This window comes from Macrotis lagotis, chromosome 4 (assembly GCF_037893015.1).
Source record: "Macrotis lagotis isolate mMagLag1 chromosome 4, bilby.v1.9.chrom.fasta, whole genome shotgun sequence".
NCBI lineage: Eukaryota > Metazoa > Chordata > Mammalia > Peramelemorphia > Peramelidae > Macrotis > Macrotis lagotis.
The window spans coordinates 102,397,285-102,403,748 of record NC_133661.1 but is presented as its reverse complement, the minus strand read 5'-3'; positions in this window follow the sequence as shown (position 1 = coordinate 102,403,748).

Here is a 6,464-nt window from a genome sequence, read left to right as displayed (position 1 = left end):
AGTGGCAAGGTCTCTGAAGATGAGACCTAGTTCTGTGCTCTGCTAAGGTAAAAACATTTGCAAGCCTTGCAGTTGTTATGTCGACATTCCCCTAAAACCTCCTTGAAGTGATATGGTGTGAGGTCTGAGTTAGGTCACTGTGGTTCAGGTTCAGGATTAGTTATGAAATGAGACACTCATAGACCAGGAGACACTTAAGACCAGGAGTATAATTAATAGTAAAAGAAAGAATGGTTTGCAGGATTAGTTCAAGAGGACACAGTCCACTTTGCAGAGGGAGATGGGGCTGATCTAAAGGTGCTGACTCACATGGCTCCAAGGAGTCTATTAAGCTGAGGAGCCTTGGCTCTTTGTATGCTGGGCTTTTATATATAGACAACCCAGAAATTATGGCAGAAGTTCCAGCCTTTATCCCCTGGACTAATTAAATCCGGAGTCACATCTTATTGCTTCTTGGGTGGGACAGTTAAATGAGCCTCCTCCTCCTCCTGCCCCCCCCCCCCCCCCATGGCAGGATCTTGTTTAGGCACTTATTGAAGTCAAGGAGATGTTGCAAAAGTAACCTAACCTTTGCAACTTTTATGTTCCTTCTATTACAAAAGAATCTTCGCCACAGGAATACCTATATTATGTGTGCCCCACACAAGGTCTTGGCCATAGCAGGCATGGAGGGAACCTAATAAGGTGTCAATTTTGCAGAAATCCTAGCTTTTCAAGTTATGTAATCTCTCTGGGAAATGTAGCCCATTGCCCTTCTCTAGATACTAGTTTGTGGGCAAACAATAACTATTTGCAAGTAACTTGGTGGATTTTCCTCTTTAACCACACCATCTATTCCACCTTCTTCTAACACCAGAACCCTAAAGAAGGGGAATAGGCAATAGGCAACTAACTGGTTTAGGATCATTCCCAGGGAATAGGAGACTCAGGGAATATTATAAAGTAGAGTTATACCTTTCCCTAGAAAACATGTATCTAGATGTTATCTGATTAGAATGTTTGTTTACTATTACAACCAATTTGCTTTCATTCTAATTTTAAATCTTTTTTAAAAAATACAGTTGTGAAAATTTTGAAAATATTTATTTTAAAATTCTTTAGGATTGGGGTGGGGGGAAATGTGGTTTTCTAGCTTTTAATGAATAACTTTGCAATTGTGGGTAAAACTAAACCTGTAATGTCTGATACATAAGGCAACATCACATCACTGAAATCTAGCTCATTGATTTATACCTATTGACTGCTGAGAGAAATTAGTGGTCAAGGAAGTTATCCAGTCTTCTAAGATAATTTAGGTCACTTCAGACCAAAAGAGTCAGTTTGGTTAATGATACTAGAATCCACAGGTCTTTGTCAAGTTTTAACTCACACAAGGGGAAAATGATGAATAAAGGAACAGTTAGTAAGAAAACAAAGCCAGTATGGGAAAGGCACAGCCAGAGTGATCAACTGACTCTGAAGACAATGATTGACGGTCTACAGCTAGAAATGAAAAGTGGCTAAAAGTTAATCCTATGGAGAGACTGTCACCCTGATGCTCCAGAGTCATTCCTTATTTAGGAGAGGAAATATCCTCTACCGGGATACCCCATCACCACCTCTACACACACAAAAGGCAAAAATCAATATTTTAACAATTCATTAATTATACCAAAACTTGTACTTTCAATATTAGATGGATTTGGGGCCGCTAGGTGGCACAATGGATAAAGCACTGGCCCTGGAGTCAGGAGTACCTGGGTTCAAATTCGGTCTCAGACACTTAATAATTACCTAGCTGTGTGGCCTTGGGCCCCATTTGCCTTGTAAAAAACCTAAGAAAAATATTAGATAGATTTATATATACTAAATACTTTAAGATCAGAAGAACAATAAAATAAGCAACAATCAAAAGTTTTATAAGAAAGCAGATTTTGCTCAGAGCTAGCTGATGGAATTTAAAGGTTGTCATTTTACAAGGATACAGAGGTATGGAAGTTTCTATCACAGAAAGTTGGAGTCATGGAAAATTCCAGAAAAGATAGGTGATGGGGGGTGGAGGGGGAACAAATATTGCTTGTCAAGAGCCTTGCTGCAAAGAATACAGAGAGGTTATTTTATTTTGTTTGTTTCAGATTACTGTCTAAAGCAAAAAAAGCTTTTGTATCAAGACAAATGAAAGAAGAATGCATCTATGCTGTGTTTATTGAATTGAATTAGTAAAATGTTTTAATCCTTCCTTCATGCTGTCATTGGAAGATGAGCAGCTTTTGACTAGTTTACTAAGCATCTGCTGGGGGAAGAAAAGCATATTACCTAAATGTTTTGTTAAACCCTGAATCAAAATTAGGATACAGTGGAAATTGTGTGCCATTTTGTATATGGGCAACCCATTTGAAAATGAATCAGTTATTATCTACACCCTCTGGATGTCAGTATTTACTTTTGGGGGAGAAGGGAAGTGGAAAGAAGAACTAAATGCATGATTTCATTGTGCCCCCCAAACCAATGCAGTCTGCCACCAACTTTTCAACATATAGTGATAAAGTGTTGTATAGGAATACTGAGATTGTGTTCTTCTCAGTATCACTGTCTCAGCCAGTACTTATCTAAGGCAGGACTGGAACCCATTTTTCACTCTCTATCCATTACTGAGCATACTGTCCCTTATGTAGCGGACCTAACATGGGTATAACTAAAGGTAAAAATAAACAGGTTCTCACCTGGCAATAAGAAAGGAAAGATGGAAGAGAGACAAGCCCTCCTTTCAGGTTGTCAGGAATAAAAGCCTCATTTGCTCTTTGTTGAGCTCTTTAAAGATACTTGGATTGTTAAGATTTTCTGATCAGTCCTCTGTGGGCATGTGTGTTTGAAGAAACAGCAGTGAGTCTCAATGGTATCCTTTGCTTTTTAATGAGTTCTCTTTTTGTGTATTAGAAGGGGAGGAAGGGGACTAAGTAGGGTAGAGGTGAGGGGGGGCTGCTAATTAGCAGAAGAAATAGGAGCTTCTACCAAGCCCTAACCTTTTTATCAGAGCAAGTATCAGATACTTTTGGGCCCAAGTACATTTTGTTCTGTTCCGTTTTTCTAATGCAAATGCCAAGCTTCTGCGAACAAGGCTGCCATAACAAAGTGGAATTGCTTTATCCTCCTCTTATTTGAAAGTGGGTATCACATATCTGATCCCTTAGCAGGATCTCATCCCTGAAAAAATGAGAGAGACTCCCCCCTCCCCCACCATAGAATATTAAAGTTATAAGCCTCCTTTGAAAATCCAAAGCACCTATTCTTTAGAATCTAGGCATGATTCAAAAGGGGAAAAAACAAAAACATCCTCATTAGAAGGAATTGAAAGTTTTCTGTTTTTAACAGAAAACCCTCTGCCTTGTAACCTCTACATCTTGCTTTAATATTTCAACATCAGGATCAGAAGAAATTCACCCAAATGAGAGTAAGAAGCTCTCAAACACTATCCTTCAAGTTGACCTTCCTGGAAATATATTATAACCTATTTATCTTTCCCTCCCTCTGCAGTCTCTCCATTAATCTTGGAGGCACCAAATTCTTGATTGTGAGAGATTCTGGTGTTACAAGATTGATAATTATATAACTTTGCCAGGAGAATATTTGCATTTTGAAAATATGTTGCTCAGCTGTTAGAGGAAATGGAAGTTAGGGTCAGAGCACAGTTTAGGATCTTCAAAGCATTATACATTACATCCCCTCACTTCCTCTATAAATTCTGGACCATATTCATCATCTACCAACAATATCTGACCCAAATGTATTCATCATCTATCAACAATATCTGACCCAGATAAATGTATTGGAAGATTAACTCAGTTGACTGATCATTTAATTGTATGTCTTAGCCTGAACAATATGCATATTTCTCATCCATTTCCTCACAGAAAGTTCACTAGAGCTTCCTCACTAGAGCTTGAAGAGAAATAGGTGGTCATCTAGTCCAAGCAATCGTTTTACAGATGAAGAAACTGAGGCCCCAAGACATGATATGAATCATCCAAGACCACACAAGTAATAAGTGGCAGAGCCAAGATTTAAATTTGGGTTCAATGATTCCAATTTCTTAATTCTTTTCATCACAACTTTGAATAGACTTATAAAATCAACCTCTTTCTAAAAATCATAGATATCATAGAGCAGCCTTATAATGTCCCAGGGTTTAATGCAATTCTCATAACATTGTCCACATTTAGAAGCATCTGGTGGACTTTCATTGTCCACAGGGAATCTCTCTCTCTTTCATCAGGATCTTATTCTGGATCTCATCCAATATAGTGGAGAGAACACCTTTGATGAGCAGTACATCTTCCAGTTCTACTCAATTGATCTTAATAATCAAAGAACTATTGAACAAAGTTCTCTCTTTATTGTCTTTATCAAGGATTCTTGCATGATCATAACATCTGTCTGAAAGACTCCTTGTCTCTGAGAGCTTTTAACATTGTTTTTATTCTACTTTATCAAATGTTTTGGGGGAATTTTTTGTAATCTACAAACAATAAACAGAGAATTCTTGTCCTGTCTGCACCTTTCAGGCAATAAGTGATCGCATAGATCTTGTATGCTGTTAGGAAATTGTTGACAAAAACTTTTCTATTTAATTCTCATAATTATTTTCAAGGATACCCTTGATGTGTGCATAGCTTGCTATCATAAAGATTTTATAAAAATAAGAAAGTAGAAGTATGATTAAGTAAGTAATAATGTTTTCTTGATTGCCTTTTGGGGACAATAATATCATCTATATTTTTCCCATTCTTTTGCTATTGTCACTCTGAGAAAATCTTGCAGAACAACCCCCTCATAACAACTTGATCTGGTTGAGTCAATTTTCCCAACTTTTTCCTTTTTTAGTGCCTTTTCATTTTTGTCACATAGCATATTGGAGACTAACATGGAAGAGCACACATAGAATGATTCTTCTATCACTGATGATCAAAAAAATCATTACAGAAATGTTAAAAGGTATGTTCCTTTTGCTATCCTATCGTCAACTTCATCTACAGATGCTCTTGTCTAAGTTTTCTGAGTCCAAATCCAGTGTTCTTGGTCTTCTCAACCCACATTGATTTGTATCCAGCAAACAGAGTTAGCAAATATCTCTTATCAAATGTGATGTGCTACTTCATTACAGCTTAAAAATTAGTAAAGGAGATGGAGGGTTGCCTCATATGGTTATTCAGTTATCTCAATCATTTCCAACTGTGATCCCAATTTGGGATTTTCTTGGGAAAGATTAGCAAGAGTGGTTTACCATTTCCTTCTCTTAACTCATGTTTCAGATCATGATCATGAAGTTTGCCCTTCATTCTTTTTTTTTTAGGTTTTTGCAAGGCAAATGGGGTTAAGTGACTTGCCCAAGGCCACACAGGTAACTATTAAGTTTCTGAGGTCGGATTTGAACTCAGGTACTCCTGACTCCAAGGTGGTGCTCTATCCACTGTGCCATCTAGCCACCTCTGTCCTTCATTCTTGAAGAAAATCATGAAATCAGGGAGGTGACTCCATGACAAGCACAAGAATTGGATTGAGTGAGGGATTGGATATATTATTCTTGTACTTTGTTATCCTAAAATTATCCTAACATCATAATCCAAGTCCAATGCTCTATCCACTACACTACCTAGCTACCCCCAATAATTTCTTTTACTTGTATGTTTAGTTTCCCTTTGTAGACTGTAGGCTACAAAAAGGCAGGGATTTCATCTTTTTTTCTTATTTTTAGGTCTGGAGTCAGGAGAGTCAAAGTTCAAATAGGGTCTCAAAATTTTACTAGCTGTATAACCTTGGTCAAGTCATTTAATCTGTTTGCCTCAATTTTCAAATCTGTAAAATAGAGATAATAATAGTATGTCCCAGGGTTGTTATAAGAATAAAATTAGATAATAATTATAAATGTTGTAAATGGTAAATAACATCTATATATAATATGAGCTAATAATAATAATAATAAACATCTATTATTATTAGCTATTATATTACTCATAGAGTCTAAGATGGTAGATTAATAATAATAATGAAAATAGCTACAAAACAACACCAAATACTAGTATTTATGTAGTTTTTAAGGTTTGCAAAGCACTTTATACATATTATCTTATAACTTCATTACAATCATGGGAGGTATGTGACATTATTATCCCTATTTTGCAGATAAGGAAATGGTTAAATTGACATTCCCAGGTCACTCAGCAAGTTAGTGTATGAAGAAGGATTTGAACATAAATCTTCCTAACTCCAGGTCCAATGCTCTCTCCCTTTTACCTAAACCACAGAAAATTGTGATAGAAAGAATCTTAGAGATTATGTAGTTCAAATCCCTTTAATAAATCATGATTCTGAAAGATTGGCAGCAGAACAGGAATTTGAACCCAAGTCTTCAGGTTCCCAGTCTATGACTCTTTGGCTACCCTATGCTGATTCTTAGTTATTTCTCACTGCCATATTTGTAGGCCTTA